This window comes from Triticum dicoccoides, chromosome 1A, assembly GCF_002162155.2.
Source record: "Triticum dicoccoides isolate Atlit2015 ecotype Zavitan chromosome 1A, WEW_v2.0, whole genome shotgun sequence".
NCBI lineage: Eukaryota > Viridiplantae > Streptophyta > Magnoliopsida > Poales > Poaceae > Triticum > Triticum dicoccoides.
Window position 1 is genome coordinate 123,176,884 of NC_041380.1, and position 25,551 is coordinate 123,202,434.

Genomic DNA, 25,551 nt, shown 5'->3' on the forward strand with positions numbered 1-25,551 from the left:
GCACAGCGGCAACGATAAGGAAGACCCAGTTGAGGATAAACCTTCCAAAATACAGTCATAGTGTCGTCGTCAGCGGCGCCGCTCTAAGTCACGCCGCAGTAAAGACAACAACATCGGCACAGGAGAAGATGACACTCCGGAAGGTGCCGAAGACAACGAAGACCCCGTCGATAAAGCAAACGAATAAGATGAATGGGAAGATGAGCAGGTTAGCCCTGTTAAACAGGCCACGCACAAAGATTCGGAGGACGATAATTACGTCCCGCTCTCCGAAGATGAGGTGAGCCTCGGCACCGAAGGTTTCATCGTGCCCGAGGAACCTCTTGAGCAGGAGCGCTTCAAGTGCCAGCTAATAGCCACGGCAAGGAGCCTGAAAAAGAAGCAGCAGCAGCTTCAAGCTGATCAGGATCTGCTCAATGATAAATGGACGAATGTCCTATCAGCCGAAGAATACGGCCTCGAGCGCCCAACCAAAAGCTACCCAAAGCACAAATTGCTACCTCAGTTCGACGAGGAGGCGTCGGAGTACATACCACCATCGCACAATATGGCTGATCGACCACCACGTGGTTGGGACAAAACGGCAACTCATGCCGAACACCAACCTGTCCCGCCTCATCACTCAGGCAGAGGTAAATTAGCCCACGGCCACACATATGACCTCTGGCAGAACCTGAATAATAAGGCAGGACATACAAGATCAACCTATGGATCGCGAGGACGCGCCTCGACACGTGACCACGGCCACCTATTCGGACGTGACAAACCCAGTCATGGGCGGGCTGAACACCGCAGACGGACTCTATCAGAGCCGTGCCACGATACGGCCCGATACAAAGGCCCCGCACATCCTCATTGCTTCACTGATGAGATCCTGGATCACGAATTCCCAGAAGGAGTCAAGCCCGTGAACATAGACCACGGACCCCGTGGTATGGATCGAGGACTTCATTCTCCACATCCATATGGCCCGCGGAGATGACCTCCATGCCATAAAATACCTCCCTCTAAAACTCAAAGGGCCAGCTCGCCATTGGCTAAACAGTCTGCCTGAAAATTCCATTGGTAGATGGGAGGACTTGGAAGAGGCTTTCCTCGATAAATTCCAAGGTACATATGTTCGACCTCCGGACGCTAATGACTTAAGCCATATAGTTCAACAGCCCGGAGAGTCCGCCAGGAAATTCTGGACAAGGTTCTTAACTAAAAAGAACCAAATTGTCGACTGTCTGAATGCCGAAGCTCTAGCAGCTTTTAAGCATAGCATTCGCGACGAATGGCTCGCTCGCCACCTCGGCCAAGAAAAGCCAAAATCCATGGCAGCCCTCACAGCACTCATGACCCGCTTTTTTGCGGGCGAGGATAGTTGGTTGGCCCGTAGCAAAAACAATGCAAGCGACGCCGGCACCCCTGAAGTTCAAAGCAACAAAGACAAGTCTCGGCGCAATAGATACAACCGCCGAAACAACAGTGACAACACCGATGATACGGCGGTCAACGCTGGATTTAGTGGCTCTAAGTCCGGTCAGCAGAAGAAGCCATTCCAAAAGAACAATTCGGGCCCATCCAGCTTGGACCGCATACTTGATCGTCCGTGCCAGATTCACGGCACCCCCGACAAGCCTCCTAATCATACAAATAAAGAGTGTTGGGTTTTCAAGCAAGCCGGCAAATTAAACGCTGAGAACAGGGAAAAGGGATCGCAAAACGAGGACGATGACGAAGAGCCACGACAACCGAAGTCAGGGGGACATAAGAAGTTTCCTCCTTAGGTCAAAACAGTGAACATGATATATGCTACCCACATCCCCAAGGGGGAGCGCAAGCGTGCGCTCTGGGACGTCTACGCGATAGAGCCAGTCGCCCCAAAATTCAATCCATGGTCGTCATGCCCGATCACCTTTGATCGCCGGGATCACCCGACCAGCATCCATCATGGAGGCTCAGTCGCACTGGTCTTAGACCCAATAATTGATGGGTTCCACCTGACTCGTGTCCTCATGGACGGCGGTAGCAGCCTCAATCTGCTCTATCAAGATACCGTGCAAAAAATGGGCATTAACCCATCAAGGATCAAGCCTACAAAAACCACCTTTAAAGGAGCCATTCCAGGCGTAGAGGCCCGTTGTACGGGCTCAATCACATTAGAGGTTGTCTTCGGATCTTCGGACAACTTCCGAAGCGAGGAGTTAGTCTTCGATATCGTCCCATTCCGTAGCGGCTATCATGCACTGCTCAGACAAACTGCGTTTGCTCGATTCAACGCAGTGCCACACTATGCTTATCTCAAGCTCAAGATGCTCGGCCCACGCGGCGTCATAACAGTCAATGGCAATACGGAACGCTCTCTCCGTACAGAAGAGCACACAGCTGCCCTAGCAGCAGAAGTACAAAACGGCCTTCTCAAGCAGAACCTCCATTTGGCTGCCGAGCCCTCGGACACCGTTAAGAGGGTCCGGACTACTCTGCAGCAGGAGAGCTCGGCTCGTCAGGAGCTCGACTAGCAATCCGGCCTCCGTCTCAGTCCCGATCAAGCGGCGGCATGCGTGCCACGCATACATAACTATGCACTCAAAATTCCATGGGCATCGACGGAGGCATAGCTAGCTTGTGATCCACGGCACGGCTCAACCGACATCGGATACACACATACTTTCACTTTTGCTTGTTTTATTTCGGGTTTTAATCCCACAGACCCCATCGGGTGGTCTAGTTATCGGTCCTCTTGAAGGATAAACACACCAAGATGGCGAGGAGCGTAGACATACGGGGACATTTTAGGTGATTCCGCTAACGATAACTCTACCTGTCTTCCAGGACCCACATGCAGCTCTTCCCTGGTTTCGGCATATTAAATAGCCTGTTTCTTATTGCACTACTTGTATCAATGCGCCTTGACATACTAATTACATTACAATGAAAATAGTTTGTAGCTGGAGCTGTAGGACCCCAGCTTTTTACCTTTACACCTTTTCTGTTTTCTTTTCTCTCTTTTCTTTATTTTCAGTTTCCCTATGGATAACCCCATCAGGTAGCACCCATACACTATGGTACGTTTTGATGTTTGCCAGGGGCTTTATAGCACCCACATTATGGCAACAAAAGTCTGAACACTTCTTGTAAGTATAGTTCGGCACCCCGAATTTAGCATTATATGCATTGGCTCCAAATCATGTCTTTGGTCAATAGTTGGGTTGCCAGGCTCTTGTGCTTGTTATCCTACATTCCGCTACATCGGCTAGGGTAGTAAAGGGAGAACTACTGCAATTGTGCCCTGGTCTAAACCGGATGAGCACCTCAGTAGAGAAAGCCAAAAACTAACTGTCATGATGCGGCGAGAGCGGTCAGCTGTTCGAAGGTCTCAAATTGTTGGAGGTTTTTCCGCATTTCACGAAGGATCGTACTTCCTGATCAGACGCTGACAGCACTCTAGTTCACATAACAAGGGCTCCGCCTATGTTTTATTATAAAACTCCTATGGCTAAGTGAGGGCGTTCAAGCCGTATAGTCTGGTTGCATGGTTCGTGCACTAAAAAACTCCTTCAAGGACCATACAATTGGATCAAGATTGTTTAGATACCATCCCGAACACCTCTGTACTACCTACGTGAGGGCAGAAGCCGACGACTGGCCAACCCTCAGATTTCAAATAACACGGCCGCACAGGAGGACACAATCAAAACATAAATTATATCACAAAGCGGATTTGTTGTCATCATACAAGACAAAATACGAGTGTATTCATTCGAAAATAATGTCCTTCTCGCATTGCGTTGGTACAATACGAGACCCGTCTAGGACATCTGCAAAATAGCGCTCGGGTGTACGGTGCTCCTTGCCCTTCGGCGGCCCCTTTGTCAGCTCGACAGCGTCCATCTTCGCCCACCACATCTTGCAACGAGCAAAGGCCATCCGGGCACCCTCAATACAGACTGACCACTTTACGACCTCAAGCCGCGGGCAGGCACTAACAAGTCGCTTCAACAGCCCGAAGTAGCTGCTGGGTACCGGCGTGGCAGGCCATAGCCGAACTATCAGGCCCCTCATGGCTAGCTCGGCCGCAGTGTGTAGCTCGACCAACTGTTTCAGCTGGTCGCTGAAGGATTATGGATGTTCTGGTCCAAGATATTGAGACCAGAACAGCTTCTCTGTCGAACTCCCTTCCTCAGCTCAATAGAATTCAGCAGCATCGGATACGCTGCGCGGCAAATCCGTAAGCGCCCCTGTAGAGCACCAAATTCGGGTAAGTAAAAGGAGTGTTTCCTTCACAGAATTGTTTTGCATAATGAAAGCCTTACCCGCCGCAATCTTCTTAGCCGCCTGGAGTTCCTGAAGGCGCTCTGGGCCTCGGCTCGAGCCTCTTGTGCGCTCTGGCGGGCCTTCGCAAGTTCGGATGCCTGCGTCTTAGAATCACGCTCCAGGGACTCGTACTTCTTGACGGCATCCTGAAGCTCTTGCTGAACCTCGCTGACTCGGGCCTCGTGCTTTTCGCGTACAGCGTGTTCCTTGGCTGTTTTGTCCTCGGCATCAGCTAATGCCTTCTTGAGGGCTACCACCTCGGTCGTGGTCCCTAGCATAGTCCATGACACTTTAGTCAGCACGAAGTATTTATCCTTCCTAACATACACGCACAGGTTACTGATACGTCTTCGTCGTATCTACTTTTCCAAACACTTTTGCCCTTGTTTTGGACTCTAACTTGCATGATTTGAATGGAACTAACCCGGACTCCACGGAGATTATTTTTGGAAATAATAAAAAAATGCTGGCGAAAGAATCAAGGCCAGGGGCCCACACCCTAGCCACGAGGGTGGGGGCGCGCCTGCCGCCCCTGGGTGCGCCCCCTTGCCTCGTGGGACCCCTGGAGCTCCACCGACCTCAACTCCAACTCCATATATTCGTGTTCGGGGAGAAAAAAATCAGAGAGAAGGATTCATCTCCTTTTACGATACGGAGCCGCCGCCAAGCCGTAAACTCTCTCGGGAGGGCTGATCTGGAGTCCATTCGGGGCTCTGGAGAGGGGAATCCGTCACCGTCGTCATCATCAACCATCCTCCATCACCAATTTCATGATACTCACCGCCGTGCGTGAGTAATTCCATCGTAGGCTTGCTGGACGGTGATGGGTTGGATGAGATTTATCATGTAAACGAGTTAGTTTTGTTAGGGTTTGATCCCTAGTATCCACTATGTTCTGAGATTGATGTTGCTATGACTTTGCTATGCTCAATGCTTGTCACTAGGGCCCGAGTGCCATGATTTCAGATCTGAACCTATTATGTTTTCATGAATATATGTGAGTTCTTGATCCTATCTTGCAAGTCCATAGTCACCTACTATGTGTTATGATCCGGCAACCCCGAAGTGACAATAATTGGGACCACTCCCGGTGATGACCGTAGTTTGAGGATTTCATGTATTCACTACGTGTTAATGCTTTGGTCCAGTACTCTATTAAAAGGAGGCCTTAATATCCCTTAGTTTCCAATAGGACCCCGCTGCCACGGGAGGGTAGGACAAAAGATGTCATGCAAGTTCTTTTCCATAAGCACGTATGAATATATTCAGAATACATGCCTACATTACATTGATGAATTGGAGCTAGTTCTGTGTCACCCTATGTTATGACTGTTACATGATGAACCACATCCGACATAATTCTCCATCACCGATCCAATGCCTACGAGCTTTTCACATATTGTTCTTCGCTTATTTACTTTTCGGTTGCTATTGTTACGATGACTGTAAAACACCAAAAATATTACTTTTTCTACCGTTACCTTTTGCCACCGTTACCACTACTATCATATTACTTTGCTACTAAATACCTTGCTGCAGATATTAAGTTATCCAGGTGTGGTTGAATTGACAACTCAGCTGCTAATACTTGAGAATATTCTTTGGCTCCCCTTTTGTCGAATCAATAAATTTGGGTTGAATACTCTACCCTCAAAAATTGTTGTGATCCCCTATACTTGTGGGTTATCAGTTACTGCATACCTTGGCTGTCCTCCAGCTGCTTCTTCATAAGGCTGAGCTCCTCCTCAACCCGCTCCAGGCTCTGCTTTAGTTCGGAGACCTCCACAGTATGAGCGGCAACAGCCAGCAGCGACGCTTGCTTATTTACATAGACATCATATGTTAGACTCTTGCGAAAATTGTTTTGATCCTCTATTCGGCCTTTCTTTCCGAACACCGAACAAAGCATCAGGGGCTACTGTCTATGCTGTGATATTCTTTCTACAATTATTATTACCTAAAAGCCTGTTAAAAGGCTAGTGCAGGCTTCGGTCAGCCTGCTTTTGGCAGACTGAACCTTTTTTATCACCGTACCCATGAGGACACGGTGTTCATCTACAATGGAAGCACCTCGCAGTGCTTCCAGCAGATCATCCGACGCCTCTGGTTGGATGGAGGCCACCAGCGGAACAGGCACACCCCCTCCTTTCGGGGAAGGCCGTTTGTTGGACTTCAGAGCCATGCAGGTCTCCGGAATGATATCCAACTAAGGGCCGAATGGAACTCGGCCCCCACCATCAGTCCCCATGGGGGTTTCTTCCCCCATGTGTCCGGCGGTCGTGGAGTCATCCTTGGACGCCGCCCTAACGATCTCCGTAGCCTCCCCTTGGTCGGGAAAGGCCCTTTGGGACACCACTTCGTCATCTCCTTTGGGCGAGGCAGAGTGAGCAGGTGGCGACGACATGCTAGCCATCTCCTTCGAGTCTAGGGATCCCTCTGTCGAGGATTGCGGAGAACTGTCGCGGGCCGGACTGCAATAGTATAAACTAAACATATTAATATGGCAAAGGGGAAGGGCCATACATTTGGACGAACATAAGGTCTTTTGTACTCACGAAGCGGCCCGAGGCTTGGTCCGGGGCATTCGTTCCAGACTGCTATCGACATCCCACGCGGAGTTATCTGCGAAAGAGCCCTTCCCCCTCTTGGGTGCCTTCATCTCCAGGTTCGTGGAGGCCACCCTTTTCTTCCACCCCCCCCCCCCCTCAGGGGGGGAGTTGTCTTCTTCCTCCTCCTCCTCGTCATCTTCAGCGACCGAAGGGTCAGTCTCGTCTTCAGACGACAGGTCCGAAGTATCCTTTCGCCGAAGGCCACTCCTGGTCCCCTTGGCCGCCTTCTTGGTCTTCTTCTCTGGCACTTCATAAGGCGCCGGTAACAACATCTTAATCAAGAGTGGGGTATCTTCGTCTTCGGGTAGCGGGGCTGGACAGCCAATCTGCCTCGCTATGTCGGTCTAGGCCTAAGGAAAAAATTGATAGGAGAGCTTAGACTTCTTTCTCACAACGCGCTAGTAAAGATTATGCCTTGAGAGCATGAAAGAACTTACCGAATTAGCTTGGCACTTTGAGCTAAGCCCATGATCCTCGGTTGTAGGCGGTGGCGTCTCGCCGGCCTTAAAAAGCACTTTCCAGATATCCTCGTGCATTGTGCCGAAGAGCTCTAGAAGTGTCTGGTGCTTGGCCGAATTGAATTCCCACAAATAGCAAGTCCAACGTTAGCACGGGAGGATCCGGCGGGTGAGCATAACTTGGATCACATTGACAAGCTTGATCATGTTGGATATCATGTTCTGGACACATGTCTGGAGCCCTGTCAGCTCGCCCGGAGAACCCCAGGTTAGGACCTTCTCTTGCCAGGAGGTGAGCCACATCGGAGCTCCGGATCGGAATTCAGGGGCCGCCGTCCAGTTGGTGTCGCGCGGCTCGGTGATGTAGAACCACCCCGACTGCCATCCCTTCACCGATTCCACAAAAGAACCTTCGAGCCAGGTGACGTTGGGCATCCTACCAACATAGCTCCGCCGCACTCTGCCTGTTAACCGCCCACCACCTTCGGCTTCACATTGATGGTCCTCGACCATAGGATGAAATGAGGTGGGATGCGGAGAAAGGCCTCGCACACAACTATAAATGCCGAGATGTTGAGGATAAAGTTGGCGGCTAGATCATGGAAATCTAGAACATAATAAAACATCAGTCCGCGAACAAATGGGTGGAGAGGGAATCCCAATCCGCGGACAAAATGCATGAGGAACACCACTCTCTCATGAGGCTCGGGGGTGGGGACAATCTGTCCCTTGGTCGGAAGTCGGTAAACGATCTCCTTGGCCAGGTATCCGGCCTCTCGGAGCTCCTCTATATTTTTCCTCTTAACAGAGCAGGCCATCCACTTGCCGCCAGCTCCGGATCTGGACATGGTTGGGTGTTTGTTTGAATGGGAACGAATGAGGACTTGGGTGTTGGAGCTCAAGAACGGAGAGGCAGGGAGAAAGCGTGGGAGAAGTAAGGGGAATCTTATCTCCTTATAAGGGCGGTGAATATCGAACGCCCCCCCCCCATTTGCCTTAAAATTCGCCTGCTCCCAAGGGTTTTGTAAACGGCGCGGTTGGGTTACCCATGCCCGTATTGATGAGAATCTCGTAATAAGGGGACACGATCTCTGCTTTGACAAGACGTGCCAATGACAACCGCGTCTCGAAATGTGGGGCGAAAACGGTTCAAAATTATGACCGGACAGGCGTGATGTCGCATTACTAAAGTTGTCAACAGATTGGACTTGTGTGTTATTATATTCTCTCTGCGGTTGTTTGCGGTGTGTGTTACAGGTCCGGACACGATCAATTCGTCTGGAGACTATTCGGGAGTTCGGAAGGAGGAACCCGCCTTGCAATGCCGAAAACAGCACTACGCGTCGGATACCTTTTCATTGAAGCCAGGTTCAGGGGCTACTGAGGGAGTCCTGGACTAAGGGGTCCTTGGGCGTATGGCCTGTTATCTATGGGCCGGACTGATGGGCTGTGAGGATATGAAGACCGAAGACTGTACCCGTGTCCGGATGGGACTCTCCTTGGCATGGAAGGCAAGCTTGGCGAACAACTATGGAGATTCCCCCATATGTAACTGACTCTATGTAACCCTAGATCCCCCGACGTCTATATAAACCGGAGGGTGTAGTCCAGAAAGGATATACTCAATACCTTAGTCATACAGGCTAGACTTCTAGGGTTTTGATAACCCACAAGTATAGGGGATCGCAACAGCTTTCGAGGGTAGAGTATTCAACCCAAATTTATTGATTCGACACAAGGGGAGCCAAAGAATATTCTCAAGTATTAGCAGCTGAGTTGTCAATTCAACCACACCTGGAAACTTAGTATCTGCAGCAAAGTGTTTAGTAGCAAAGTAATATGATAGTGATGGTAACGGTAACAAAAGAATAACGAAACCAAAGTAATGTTTTTGGTATTTTGTAGTGATTGTAACAATAGCAATGGGAAAGTAAATAAGCGTAAACCAGTATATGGAAAGCTCGTAGGCATTGGGTCAATGATGGATAATTATGCCGGATGCGGTTCATCATGTAACAGTCATAACATAGGGTGACACAGAACTAGCTCCAATTCGTCAATGTAATGTAGGCATGTATTCCGAATATAGTCATACGTGCTTGTGGAAAAGAACTTGCATGACATCTTTTGTCCTACCCTCCCGTGGCAGCGGGGTCCTAATGGAAACTAAGGGATATTATGGCCTCCTTTTAATAGAGAACCGGAACAAAGCATTAGCACATAGTGAATACATGAACTCCTCAACCTACGGTCATCACCGGTAAGTATCCCGATTATTGTCACTTCGGGGTTAACGGATCATAACACATAATAGGTGACTATAGACTTGCAAGATAGGATCAAGAACTCTCATATATTGATGAAAACATAATAGGTTCAGATCTGAAATCATGGCACTCGGGCCCTAGTGACAAGCATTAAGCATAGCAAAGTCATAGCAACATCAATCTCAGAACATAGTGGATACTAGGGATCAAACCCTAACAAAACTAACTCAATTACATGATAAATATCATCCAACCCATCACCGTCCAGCAAGCCTACGATGGAATTACTCACACGGCGATGAGCATCATGAAATTGGTGATGGAGGATGGTTGATGATGATGACGGCGACGAATCCCCCTCTCCGGAGCCCCGAACGGATGCCGGATCAGCCCTCCCGAGAGGTTTTAGGGCTTGGCGGCGGCTCCTATCGTAAAACGCGATGATTTCTTCTCTCCTATTTTTTTCTCCCCGAAAGAAGTTATATAGAGTTGGAGTTGGAGATGGGAGGTCTCCAGGGGGCCCACGAGGTAGGGGGCGCGCCCCAGGGGGGGCGCCCCCCACCCTCGTGGCAAGGATGTGGGCCCCCTGGTCTTCATCCTTGGCGAGGATTTTTTTATTATTTATTGTAAGATATTCCGTGGAGTTTCAGGTCATTCCGAGAACTTTTGTTTTCTGCACATAAAACAACATCATGGCAATTCTGCTGAAAACAGTGTCAGTCCGGGTTAGTTCCATTCAAATCGTACAAGTTAGAGTCCAAAACAAGGGCAAAAGTGTTTGGAAAAGTAGATACGACGGAGATGTATCAACTCCCCCAAGCTTAAACCCTTGCTTGTCCTCAAGCAATTCAGTTGACAAACTGAAAGAAATAAAGAAAAACTTTTACAAACTCCGTTTGCTCTTGGTGTTATAAATATGTCAAGCTAGCATTCAAGTTTTCAGCAAAGATTGTAACTAACCACATTTGCAATAATTCTCAGGTCTCAGGATTACCCATATCAATAGCATAATCAACTAGCAAGCCATAATAATAAATCTCGGATGACAACACTTTCTCAAAACAATCATAATATGATATAACAAGATGGTATCTCGCTAGCCCTTTCTGAGACCGCAAAACATAAATGCAAAGCACCTTTAAAGATCAAGGACTGACTAGACATTGTAATTCATGGTAAAAGAGATCCAATCATAGTCACACATAATATAAATTAACAGTGATGAATGCAAATGACAGCTGCGCTCTCCAGCTGGTGCTTTTGATAAGAGGGTGATGACTCAACATAAAAGTAAATAGATAGGCCCTTCGCAGAGGGAAGCAGGGATTTGTAGAGGTGCCGGAGCTCGGTTTTGAAATAGAGGTGAATAATATTTTGAGCGGTATACTTTCATTGTCAACATAACAACCAAGAGATGGCGATATCTTCCATGCTACACACATTATAGGCGGTTCCCAAATAGAATGGTAAAGTTTATACTCCCCCTCCACCAACAAACATCAATCCATGGCTTGCTCGAAGCAACAAGTGCCTCCAACATACATCAGGTCCCAAGGAGAGTTTTGTTTGCAATTATTTTGATTTAGTTTGCATAAAGCTTGGGACTGGGCATCCCGGTGACGAGCCATTTATCTCGTGAGTGAGGAGCGGAGTCCACTCCTCTTGACAATAACCCGCCTAACATGGAAGATACAGACAACCCTAGTTGATACATGAGCTATTCGAGCATACAAAACAGGATGATTATTTCAAGGTTTAGAGTTTGGCACATACAAATTTACTTGGAACGGCAGGTAGATACCGCATATATGAAGGTATAGTGGACTCATGTGGAATAACTTCGGGGTTTAAGGAGTTTGGATGCACAAGCAGTATTCCCGCTTAGTACAAGTGAAGGCTAGCAAAAGACTGGGAAGCGACCAACTAGAGAGCGACAACAGCCATGTACATGCATTAAAATTAATAAACATTGGATGCAAGCATGAGTAGGATATAATCCACCATGAACATAAATATCGTGAAGGCTATGTTGATTTGTTTCAACTACATGCGTGAACATGTGCCAAGTCAAGTCACTTAAATCATTCAGAGGAGGATACCACCCTATCATACCACATCATAACCATTTTAATAGCATGTTGGCACGCAAGGTAAACCATTATAACTCATAGCTAATCAAGCATGTCACAAGCAACTATGATCTCTAATTGTCATTGCAAACATGTTTATTCATAACAAGCTGAATCAAGAACGATGAACTCATCATATTTACAAAAACAAAAGAGGTAGAGTTCGTACCAGCTTTTCTCATCTCAGTCAGTCCATCATATATCATCATAATTGCCTTTCACTTGCATGACTGAACGATGTGAATAATAATAAGAGTGCATGTTCATTGGACTAAGCTAGAATCTGTGAGCATTCAATAAACAGGAGAAGACAAAGCAATATGGGCTCTTAGTTAAATCAACAATAAAGCATATAAGAGCCACTTCAACAATTTAATCATGGTCTTCTCCTACTGACCCCCAAAGAAAAGAAAAGAAATAAAACTATTTACACGGGAATGCTCCCAACAAGCAAAAGAAGAACAGGAAATATTTTTGGGTTTTCTTTTTAATTACTACTACAAGCATGGAAAGTAAATTAATTAAAAGCTACAACTATTTTTTGGTTTTTTCTTAAGGTTTATTAAACACACAAGAAGAAAGCATAAAAGGAAATAAACTAGCATGGATGATACAATAAAAAAGTATGAGCACCGACATCTAGCAATGAGTGTGTGTGAACATAAATGTAATGTCGGTGAGAAATACGTACTCCCCCAAGCTTAGGCTTTTGGCCTAAGTTGGTCTATGGCCACGGCTGGCTTGGCTGATATCCATAATAATAGTTGTTGGGGTCGTACTGCGATGAGGAAGAAGAAGGCTCCGATTGCCACTGGCTGGCAATCATCTCTGGATCCCACTGATAGTTAGACTGTCGTGAAGGATCAAATTGTGGTTCCGATTCTGGCTCCTCAACTGGTGCAGGGTTCCGTTAGGCATGGATAGCCGTCAACGGAACAAGGTACGTGCCTACTGTCAAATCAAACAAAGAAGGAGCAGGCAAGGTAATAGTCTCGGGATGATGTTTATTAAAGAACAATTGATATTTAAGCTCTCCTGCCCTATTCTTAACAATAAAATCATGTGCCACCATACTTTTATAATCTAAATAAACACGAGGCAGCACTTTTTCTTCCTTCTCAGCATGCCTAATAGGTATGTTAAAATGTGCAGCTAGGCGTGTAGCATAGATGCCTCCAAAGATGGGACCCTTAGTACGGTTCATACTTAACCATCTAGCAATAATGCCGCCCATACTAAAAGTGTTATCACTGTATAAACCTTGGAGCAAAATAATAATATCAGGGATACTAAGGTTTCCACAGTTTCCGCGACCAATTAAGCAACGACTAGCAAATAATGCAAAGTAACGTAAGACAGGAAAATGTATGCTAGTGATTCGTGCATCGGAAACCTTCCTAGTTTCCCCTACAGTGATAGTATTAATAAATCCCTCCACATCATCACGATGTGGTTCTTCTGTCTTGCCCTCAAAAGGGACTAAATAAATCTGACAAAAATCATAAAGTGACATCTCCTTATGCTCATCATATAAATAAAACTCCACCGTAGGTGGTGAGTTCCTAGAATGAAAATGAAAGTTTTACACAAAGGTATTTGTGAGTAAGAGATACTGATCGCATTGGTCGTGGAGGAAAGCGGTGAGGCCTGCATTATGAGCCAACTCATGAAAATCTTCATAAATCCCGGCTGCTCTTAAGAAATCCTCGGAAGGCCATTCACACGCCCGAACCTCCGTGGTGCGCGGCAAATTATACTTAGGCTTCGGTGCCTTTTCCTTCGAGTTTTGGCTCGATGATCCCCTCAATAATCTCCTCATCATTTTCTGAAAAATTCTGAAATTTTTAGTAACTTGAAAATAAAAGTGAACCAAACTCAATAATATTGATAGCAACTACTCCTACAAGTGCATGGGGCCTATATCATGCATCAAAACTACTTTTAACCATATAAATTTGACATGCAAGCTCAAGAACAGGGTCACCTAAGCAGCAAAAATTTGCAATGAATAAAGGACTAGAACAAAAACTAATTGGACCAATGGAGGAGTCACATACCAAGGAACAATCTCCCCAAGCAGTTTTGTGAGAGGTGCTTTGAGCAAGGAGATCGAAAATGGCAGCAAAGAGGGCTGGAACTCGTGCTTGAGTTGGTTTTTCGTGTTTATGGGAGGAAGAAGAAGAGGATGGGTGCAGGAGTAAGTGGAGGAGGGCCACCGTGGGCCCACGAGGCAAGGGGCGTGCCCTAGAGGGGTGGGCGCGCCCTCCACCCTCGTGGCAAGGTGGTTGGCCCCCCTGGTGTGTTCTTTGTTCCATAAATCCTCAAATATTCCCAAAAAATCATATTAAATTGGCATGTCATTCTGAGGACTTTTATTTTCGAGGTATTTTTATATTGCACGGATAATCAGATAACAGACAGAAAATTATTTATTTTTATTTATTTAATATAAATAATAGAAAGTAAAAGTGGGGTACAGAAGGTTGTGCTTCTAGTTTCATCCATCTCATGCTCGTCAAAAGGAATCCACTAACAAGGTTGCTCAAGTCTTGTTAACAAACTCATTCCGATTAACATGAAACCGGAGAAATTTCGAATAACACTAGGTTACCTCAACGGGGATATGCACATCCCCAATAATAAGTATATCATATTTCTTCTTGACAGTAGGTAGAGGAAATTCAAAACCTCCAAATATAATCGATGGAATTTTTCCAATAGAGTTGATGCTATGAACTTGAGGTTGTTTCCTCGGAAAGTGTACAGTATGCTCATTACCATTAACATGAAAAGTGACATTGCCTTTGTTGCAATCAATAACAGCCCCTGCAGTATTAAGAAAAGGTCTTCCAAGAATAATAGACATAATATCGTCCTCGGGAATATCAAGAATAACAAAGTCCGTTAAAATAGTAACGTTTGCAACCACAACAGGCACGTCCTCACAAATACCGACAGGTATAGCAGTTGATTTATCAGCCATTTGCAAAGATATTTCAGTAGGTGTCAACTTATTCAAGTCAAGTCTACAATATAAAGAGAGAGGCATAACACTAACACATAGTTTCTTTTAATGGAGCATGGTATAGTAGGTACTCCTGGATCTCCAAGTTTCTTTGGTATTCCACCCTTAAAAGTATAATTAGCAAGCATGGTGGAAATTTCAGCTTCCGGTATTTTTCTTTTATTTGTAATAATATCTTTCATGTACTTAGCATAAGGATTTGTTTTAAGCATATCAGTTAATCGCATACGTAAAAAGATAGGTCTAATCATTTCAGCAAAGCGCTCAAAATCCTCATCATCCTTTTTCTTGGATGGTTTGGGAGGAAAAGGCATGGGTTTCTGAACTCAAGGCTCTCTTTCTTTACCATGTTTCCTAGCAATAAAGTCTTTCTTATCATAACGTTGATTCTTTGATTGTGGGTTATCAAGATCAACAGCAGGTTCAATTTCTACATCATTATCATTACTAGGTTGGGCATCATTATGAACATCATCATTAACATTTTCATTAGGTTCATGTTCATTGCCAGATTGTGTTTCAGCATCAGACATAGAGATATCATTTGGATTATCAGGTGGTTCAGCAATAGGTTCACTAGAAGTTTGCACAGTTCTATCATTTTTCTTTTTCTTCCTTTTAGAAGAACTAGGTGCATCAATTTTATTTCTCTGATAATCTTGCTCAATTCTCTTAGGGTGGCCTTCAGGATACAAAGGTTCCTGAGTCATTCTACCAGTTCTAGTAGCCACTTTAACAGCATAATAGTTTTTCTTACTATTCATCTCATTGAGCAATTCCTTTTGAGCTTTAAGTACTTGTTCTACTTGAGTGGTAACCATAGAAGCATGTTTGCTAACAAGTTTAAGTTCACCTCTAATATTAGACATATAGTCACCCAAGTATTTAATCATATCAGCATCTTGTTTTAATTGTCTACCAAAATAAGCATTGAAGTCTTCTTGCTTAAACATAAAATTATCAAACTCATCCAAGCATTGACTAGCAATTTTAGCAGGAGGGATTTCAGCTTTATCATATCTATAGAGAGAATTTACCTTTACTACCTGTGTCGGATTATCGGGGTCTGGAGGTTCTTCAATAAATAAAGGATTAAGATCATATGTTTCTTCGACAGGCGGTAAATTAAGACCATGTATTTCTTCAATGGGAGGTAAATTCTTAACATCTTCAGCTTTAATACATTTTTCTTGCATAGATTTCTTTGCCTCTTGCATATCTTCAGAACTGAGAAATAGAACACCTCTCTTCTTCGGAGTTGGTTTAGGAATAGGATCATTAATTGGAGCAGGAGCTCGCTCAGGAGGTGCCCAATTATTTTCATTTGTCAACATATTATTCAATAAGATTTCAGCTTCATCCGGTGTTCTTTCCCTGAAAAGAGAACCAGCATAACTATCCAGGTAATCTCTGGAAGCATCGATTAGTCCATTATAAAAGAGATCAAGTATTTCATTTTTCTTAAGAGGATGATCAAGCAAAGCATTGAGTAACTTGAGAAGCCTCCCCCAAGCTTGTGGGACACTCTCTTCTTTAATTTGCACAAAGTTGTATATTTCCTTTAAAGCAGCTTGTTTCTTATGAGCAGGGAAATATTTAGCAGAGAAGTAGTAAATCATATCCTGGGGACTACGCACACAACCAGGATCAAGAGAATTAAACCATATTTTAGCATAACCCTTTAATGAGAACGCAAATATTTTAAGGATATAAAAGTAGCGAGTTCTCTCATCATTAGTGAACAGTGTGGCTATATCATTTAATTTAGTAAGATGTGCCACAACAGTTTCAGATTCATAACCATGAAAAGGATCAGATTCAAACAAAGTAATTATATCAGGATCAACAGAGAATTCATAATTCTTATCAGTAACACAGATAGGTGAAGTAGCAAAAGCAGGGTCGGGTCTCATCCTAGCATTTAGAGATTGCTTATTCCATTTAGCTAATAACCTTTTAAGTTCATATCTATCTTTGCAAGCTAAAATAGCTAAAGAAGCTTCTTGATCAAATAAATAACCCTCGGGAATAACAAGTGATTCTTCATCATCACTTTCATCTTCATAATCAGATTCAATATTTTCAATCTCTCTAGCCCTAGCAAGTCGTTCCTCGAGAAAATCACTAAGTGGCATAGTAGTATCAGGCATAGAGGTAGTTTCATCATAAGTATCATGTATAGCAGAAGTGGCATCATCAATAACATGCGACATATCAGAACGAATAGCAGAAGCAGGTTTAGGTGTCACAAGCTACCTCATAACAGAAGGTGAATCAAGTGCAGAGCTAGATGGCAGTTCCTTACCTCCCCTCGTAGTTGAGGGATAAATTGTTGTCTTAGCGTCTTTCAAATTCTTCATAGTGTCCAGCAGATATAAATCCCAAGTGACTCAAAGAATAGAGATATGCTCCTCGGCAACAGCGCCAGAAATTAGTCTTGATAACCCACAAGTATAGGGGATCGCAACAGCTTTCGAGGGTAGAGTATTCAACCCAAATTTATTGATTCGACACAAGGGGAGTCAAAGAATATTCTCAAGTATTAGCAGCTGAGTTGTCAATTCAACCACACCTGGAAACTTAGTATCTGCAGCAAAGTGTTTAGTAGCAAAGTAATATGATAGTGATGGTAATGGTAACAAAAGAGTAACGAAAGCAAAGTAATGTTTTTGGTATTTTGTAGTGATTGTAACAATAGCAATGGGAAAGTAAATAAGTGTAAACCAGTATATGGAAAGCTCGTAGGCATTGGATCAATGATGGATAATTATGCCGGATGCGGTTCATCATGTAACAGTCATAACATAGGGTGACACAGAACTAGCTCCAATTCGTCAATGTAATGTAGGCATGTATTTCGAATATAGTCATACGTGCTTATGGAAAAGAACTTACATGACATCTTTTGTCCTACCCTCCCGTGGTAGTGGGGTCCTAATGGAAACTAAGAGAACCGGAACAAAGCATTAGCACATAGTGAATACATGAACTCCTCAAACTACGGTCATCACCAGTAAGTATCCCGATTATTGTCACTTCGGGGTTAATGGATCATAACACATAACAGGTGACTATAGACTTGCAAGATAGGATTAAGAACTCTCATATATTGATGAAAACATAATAGGTTCGGATCTGAAATCATGGCATTCGGGCCCTAGTGACAAGCATTAAGCATAGCAAAGTCATAGCAACATCAATCTCAGAACATAGTGGATACTAGGGATCAAACCCTAACAAAACTAACTCGATTGCATGATAAATCTCATCCAACCCATCACCGTCCAACAAGCCTACGATGGAATTACTCACGCGCGGCGGTGAGAATCATGAAATTGGTGATGGAGGATGGTTGATGATGACGACGGCGACGAATCCCCCTCTCTGGAGCCCCGAACGGACTCCGGATCAGCCCTCCCGAGAGGTTTTAGGGCTTGGCGGCGGCTCCGTATCGTAAAACGCGATGATTTCTTCTCTCCTATTTTTTCTCCCAAAAGCAGTTATATAGAGTTGGAGTTGTTGTCAGGAGGTCTCCAGGGGGCCCACGAGGTAGGGGGCGCGCCCTGGGGAGGCGCGCCCCCCACCCTCGTGGCAAGGGTGTGGGCCCCTTGGTCTTCATCTTTGGTGAGGATTTTTTATTATTTATTGTAAGATATTCCGTGGAGTTTCAGGTCATTCCGAGAACTTTTGTTTTCTGCACATAAAACAACATCATGGCAATTCTGGTGAAAACAGCGTCAGTCCGGGTTAGTTCCATTCAAATCATACAAGTTAGAGTCCAAAACAAGGGCAAAAGTGTTTGGAAAAGTAGATACGACGGAGACTTATCAGGTTTAGCCATTACGATCTCGTGGTAGATCAACCCATGTAATACTCGTATTCATTAATATCAATCGACATAGGGTATTACCTCCATCAAGAGGGCCCGAACCTGGGTAAAACTTCGTGTCCCCTGCCTCCTGTTACCATCAACCTTAGACGCATAGTTCGGGACCCCCTATCCGAGATTCGCCGGTTTTGGCACCGACAACGGTCCGCAACACTATTCTGCCGGACAAAAGCCTGACCAAAAGGGCATCTAGTAATAGAGAGCACACCCATGTGCTTGGAGAGGAGGAACTCTTGCAGGATTTCCCTGACAGTGGCAAAGGCAACCTCACCTTGTGGCATTGGGATGACAGTGACGATGGCGAGATCTTCATTGGCTGGAACCATCTTTCCATGGATGACACGATGGCGGGTCGTCCGACCGGCGACCTCGATAGCATGGCAGCCAGCAGGGAGGAAAGGGGTTGGGTCAAACGGGAAGGTTGCCCATTGATGGAGCCGCAACAGAAGCAGGGAAAACCCTAGGCGTGGAGGTGGAGATGCAGTGCTGCAGCAGAGGTTGTGGTGGGAGGTGGGAATGCGAGACGGCAGGAGCTGTAATGCGCTCGTCAGAGCGATTTGAATGATCAAAGGAGGGTGATGTGTCTCTGCTAGTGGGGCCACCTGCGGGCGAAGGGCGGTTGTCACGGCGATCAACCAAAGATGGACACGGCGATTAGGGAGCCAGCCTAACAGGGGAAGTGGGAGCGTTAACCTTGCCCCCAAACCTGCAATTGGCCTGAATGTGGCCGAAGCGCTTGCAGCCATTGCAACGGATTCTACTGGTCCACTTGGGCCGAAGGTGGCCCGAAGTAAGGCAACGAATGCAGAAATCAGCACGATTGCAATGGGCCTCAGGAGAGCTGCTCAAAGGCTCAGAAATTTGAATAGCCGACGATCCGGCCCTGCCTAAAGCAATGTTATTGAGAGAAGTTAATATCATAGTTAAGATAGGCCTTGACTGCACTAAACGCTCGCAAGCAGGAAGAATGCACGGATTACGTTCTTCGGAGGTGTGATCAACGGAGGAAAAGATTCGAGGAGTTTGAACCGCAACAGCATAGGACCTACGATCATTTGATCAATCAACCAAGGTCCATTCTTGGTCCAATTCTTGCATGTACAAATGATACTCTTTACGGAAATCCGGACCACCACGTCCCCAGAGAAAGAAGCCCATGTTGAAAAGATCATTCGCATAATTTCTCCCTTTGATAATCGCAAAACCAACTTCCTTAGAGGAAATACTAAATTTGAATGATCAATTCTGAAGACAGGAGACCTTGAAGCAGGAAGCATGCCCACCAAAGCAAGATCGAAGAATGAGACTAACCAATTAACTGTTGATACGGAGCTTAGATCTGCAGACCTCCACCACAGGAAAGAATTCCCGATGGCTGTCACCCTCAACGTGATTAACTGGTACTCCGAACTGCTTCCAGATGTAAGCCTCAAAAGCCAGGCTTGGTTCAAACTTGAGATCCGAGAAAGCCATGGGGGCAAGACAATGAAGCCTGGGCGAAGGAGATGCTTGGCCGACAATGCCAGAGTGGCCGCTGTCGGGAGATGGTGGCCGCCACGGCTGGAGTGGCCAGCGGCACAGGAGAGGCTAGGCCCTATCACTTTCAGTAGTAATAGCCTCCAATTTTAAAGTTATTTCTTTCTAACACGATATCCACTGGCAGTGGCAGTGAAGAAGGAGAAGGTTAGTCACACAGCCGCTTCCTCAGCTTTGAGTATTCACACGTTCGCCTCGTCTCGTATGAACCGAATATGAGAGCGAAATTCCACAAGTGAATGAGAAAACCCTTATTCGACCCGGAAATTGGAAGCTGGTGTTGAGTGAGTCACAATTTTTTTCCCCTTTCTCATATACGTGAGGCTGACCCGGCGTACAACGACGGGTGGAAAACGTGAGGTTGCTTGAAGCGGGGGCGTATGCCTGCCCGTGTTGACGTTAGTGAGCTGTGATTGGCGCTTCAATCAAAATAACTATAGTGACAAGTGCTCGCTCAGGCCACAGGAAAACTCCACGTATACCAGCCAGTTAAACGTTTCAGTGAATGGTCGCCGTCAAAGTGTGAAAGCCAATTAAATGGAGTAAGGCTGGTTGACAGTGGAAGCTGCTTGCAAAGCTGGTAAAGCCGTTGGCTCGAACTGGTATCTGAAAGCTAGTAGAACAGCAGCAAACGGCAAAAAGGAATCCGATCCCACGTCAAAGCGATTGCTACGCCCGGCAGGTTATGGAGTTTATTTCTTTTGACCCTACCATGAACGACACGTGCTAGTGTGTTACACAGGTTGATCCTACCATGGGGATCGAGTAAAGTTGAGTGGCCAGGATAGTGATAGCATAGCTAAATTTACTCGTTAAGAAGGTAGAGCCATGACTTGGTTTGGTTCAGGACCTTCGGTTGCTATGGAGCTAGTTAAGATTGATTGTAAGGATCTCGTGAGTTTAGTAATACAGTATTTCACCCTGAAGAAAAAGTTGAGTGGCCAGACCGACAGGTTGGACGCAGAGATTATGCATTGCACGCTTTGTCTGAACTGAACCGTCCTACGTGCACAGTACTGTGTTTTCAAAAGTAAAATTTACAGGTCTAGGTGGGAAAGTATCCTTTTGAGCTCGAGCTCATTTGAGCCTGGATGAACAGTAAATTCATAAAAAATCAAAAAATCTGAATTTTTTGTGGTATACTTTGACAAATGTGCTAACTGTTCACAAATTTTCATCATGAGATCACATTTGTGGAAGGCATGGCAAAAAAAAAATCAGTGTTCTGAAATGCTTTCAAAAGTAGTATTTTCAGAACATCGTTTTTGTTTTCTTTTATCATGCCTTCCTCGAATGTGACCTCATAATGAAAATTTGCAAGCACTTAATTTTTTTTTGTTAAACTTCATCATAAAAAATTAGAATTTTTAAACTTTTTTATTTTATTTTTATTTTATTGTTCATGCGCGCTCATTTGAGCCCGAGCTCAAATACTCCACGTCCGTCTAGGAGCAGCAAACATCTTGTCCCGTGCTCCAGATGCACTTGCATTATGATGTTCGTCTGTGACAGCTCTGCTTACCAAGAGAATTAATAAGCAAGCTGGTTATGATCTTAGAGTTTAGATCTCCTGTTTGCTAACCACAACACAGCCTACCTGTCGTGTTTATCAGTTGACGTTTCGGGCCACTGTTTCCTTTGTTTTTCAGTTGGCCTGCCGTAGCCTCGCACCGTCCACGAAAAAGAATGTTCACAAGATCAGATTGTTCCGGCCGGCGTATCTTTGACATCCTGTGCTTGCTCCGGAATAGTATTTAGTTCGTCGATAGCTTTTGCTAGCTATACAAGGGAAACTACGAGGAAAACGTTGTTGGCTACTAGGAAAACAGTTGACCAAGGGAATGGAGCTTGTACTTTACGGGTCACAAGAAACGTCGTGGCGACGTGCAATTGATTCTCTCCTTCTGTTTGTCACCTTTACCTTTGTTTGTACCGCGCAAGACATTCTGGTCTTTGTATTGAAAATTATTTTTCACTCCTCGGTCCTGAAATGTAGCATGTATTAGATATTTTTTTTTCAAGACAAACTTGCAGACTTTGACTTGCCCATGACTAGAACACCAAATCTACTTTTAGAATCCTCATGAAATATATTTCAAGATGATATAGACTTTCTCTATAAATTTAGTCAAATTTTAGGAAGTTTGACTTTTGTGAAATTAACAAGTACTACTTACTTCCACCGATCTAAAAAAATGTCACAGCTTTGAACTAAGATTGAACTAGCAGTTTAAAGTTGCACATTTATTTTGGATCGGAGAGAGTACCTTACACTTATGGGACAGAGGGAGTAGCATACCATATCACACACGAGATAATATCGGGATGTACCATCTGCATTTGTTGTTATTTTATAACAATATACCCAGTTCATAAATAGATGAATTCTTAGAAGCGCTTTGACACGTTTTCCAGCTTCGACTTTAAATAAGTTAAAAATAATCTAGATTTGTAATAAGAAAATGGTACCATTCGACTCATAATAAATTATTTCATAATATTATTTTTACAATGTTATTTCTGCAGTACTAGCCAACAAGGCTAGGTGATACTAGAAGTGACTTGCAAAGCACATTAGCTGCTACCTGAAGCGTTTGCTCTGGGTGCTTGCATTACGGAGTAAAATATATAGAACCGCCACATTCATGTCACACAATGCAAAAAAATAAGACTTTACAAAATATTACAGAATGAACCGCACTAAAAAGTTGACGATGGCAAAAACTGATGGTAGATACTAAGCGTTTGCATGACGTCGCTAATCGACCGGGCCGTCCGACAGGATGAGTTGGCCGGAAATAGAATGCCACGCGGGCATAAATACCTTGGTCATATTTTTTGTTTATTTGTCTCTAGCTTTGCCCTGTTAACAGGCCATGTGCTATAAACCACACTTCCAAAGCCCCGTGGGCATGTGTGTGGCCCGTGTTTTCCATTTTGAAACGAAAGCAACAGATTTGCCTCATGTATTCCTCGCTGGAAGGGGCTCCGGGATCTTCAACAACGCAAACAGATTCCAGCTCCTGGAAGATGCTATGGAAGACGAAGGTCCCATCCAAAGTTCGCATGTTCTTGTGGAGACTATTGAAGCAGTCACTGCCAACCAAAGATGTGAGGGCGCATCGCAAGATGTCGACGACTAGCACTTGTGGCTTTTGCGGCGCTCTGGACTCATGGCGCCATTCCCTCCTAGAATGCACCGTCTCAAGATGCACCTGGGCGCTTGTTGACGAAGATTTGGGCTGCACCTTGGCGGCCACGAGTGAGAACCGAGCCAAGAGCTGGATCTTCAACCTGCTGGCGTCCCTCTCACACGAGCAGTTTACCATCGTGGCAGTGACATTGTGGGTCGTGTGGACTTATCGGAGGAAGGCAATACTCTAAGGTATATTTCAGACACCACATGCGATAACAACCTTTGTCAAGAGGTACATACAAGATCTTCAAGTTCTCAGCAAGCCAAAGAAGCAACGCAACGTGGTGGCAATGGGGACTTCAGTTCGCCGGAGACCCAAGGTACCTCCGACGAATTTCTCAAAAATTCATGTGGATGCTGGAGTCCAGGGACAGCGAGGAGGCTCGGCCGTGGCGATATGCTGTGACAGCCAAGGCATTTTCCTGGGTAGCTCAGCCCTTGTGGTCGCTGGAGTTTGGGACGCTCCTACGCTCGAAGCTATGGCGTGTCGCGAGGCAATGGCATTCGCAGAGGATCTCAACCAGCATCACTATATAGTGGCCTCAAACTGCAAACAGGTGATTGAAGATCATCAGGAAGCCAGGGAGAATATGCCGTTATAATCAGAGAAATCCGACTGAGATCACCACCCACCTGTAAATTTACTTTTGAAAATCGTGAGGCGAATGTTGAAGCCCATAAATTAGTTAAATTCGCTTTGTCTTTATTTTCAGGGCGTCATGTATGGCTTGGCCAGCCACATGACCAAATTTGTATCCCACACTCTGTGGTCTTTGAGTAATAAAAGGCTTTTCCCCCTAAAAAAAGTATTCCTCGCAAAAAAGAAAGCTTTGCCTCATGTAGTATTAATTATGAAGAGAGTAGAGATCGTTTTACAACACACCGTGTTACATGCGGGTGCTACTCTCCCCGAATAATGAGGCCCGTTATTCCACATATATCATCCAGTTAAACGTTCTAGTTCTGCTCAAAAAAAAAGTTAAACGTTCTAGTATGAAGATAGGTCCATGTTTTTCAGTTACGCTCTGTTTGGATCACCGTTTCTCATTTCAATGCCCTTGTAAAAAATACACACCTGCGGCCGACGTTTCACTTCCGACTGGAATTTGCACAGCGGCCAGTCAGTTACACGTGTAAGTAATACACTTTCGTTTTGAAATACATCCATTCGAAGCCCGGCCTTAGGGAACGGTCGCCGTCAAAGTGCTAATCACATCAGCTGCTACCTGAAGCTGGTAGAGCAGCAGCAAACGGCAGAGAGGAATCAATCTGATTCCAGCAAAATCTTGCCTCGACAGCAAAGCTCGCGGTTACAACTTCCGGACGGTTCTAGTGTTGATCTTTCCATGAACGGCACGTGTGGTAGAGATCGGAGAATTTTGAGTGGCCAGATCGACAGATTGGATACAGAGATGCGTTGCACGCTCTGTCTGAACCGCCCTACGTGCACAATACTTTTTTGTAGAATTCACAGTTCAATGAGTGGCAAACATCTTGTCCTGTGCTACCGAGGCACTTGCATTACGATGTTTCTGACAAAACAAACTCTCCAAGCTGGCTATAATCTTAGAATTTAGCTGTTCTGTTATTCTCTTTGCTAACCAAAATTCAGCCTCACCCGCAAAAAAAAAAACCAAAATTCAGCCTGCCTTTCGTGTTTAACTGTTTATTATCGGTAGACAATTTTGTACACTATATATTTCTTTTCTCGCATAGGAGGATCAAAGCAAGAGGCCGACTGGGACAGCCCACTAGCTACCATATGCACAGAGGTGATTCTGGTTTAACGAACCTTTTAAAAGGTTTTGATCTGTCTCTTTTTTATTTTTCAATTTTTATGTTCTGTTTTTTCAGAGATTTTAGGTTTTATCTTCTTCAATTTCCATTTTCTTTTTTAGTTCTATTACATTTTTGACAAACTATTCCTCCAATTTCTAAAAATGTTCCTAACTTTAAAAAATGTTTTTGTTTATGAAAATCTTCACAAATTCCAAAAATGTTTCGTGGTTTACAAAGCAATTTTTCAAAATTGCAGTAGCTTTTCACATTTTTAAAAAGTTCAGAAATTTCAAATTATGTTCATAATTACTAAAATAGTTCAAATTTTCAAAAATGTTAAGAATTTCAAAAACAATATGTTCTA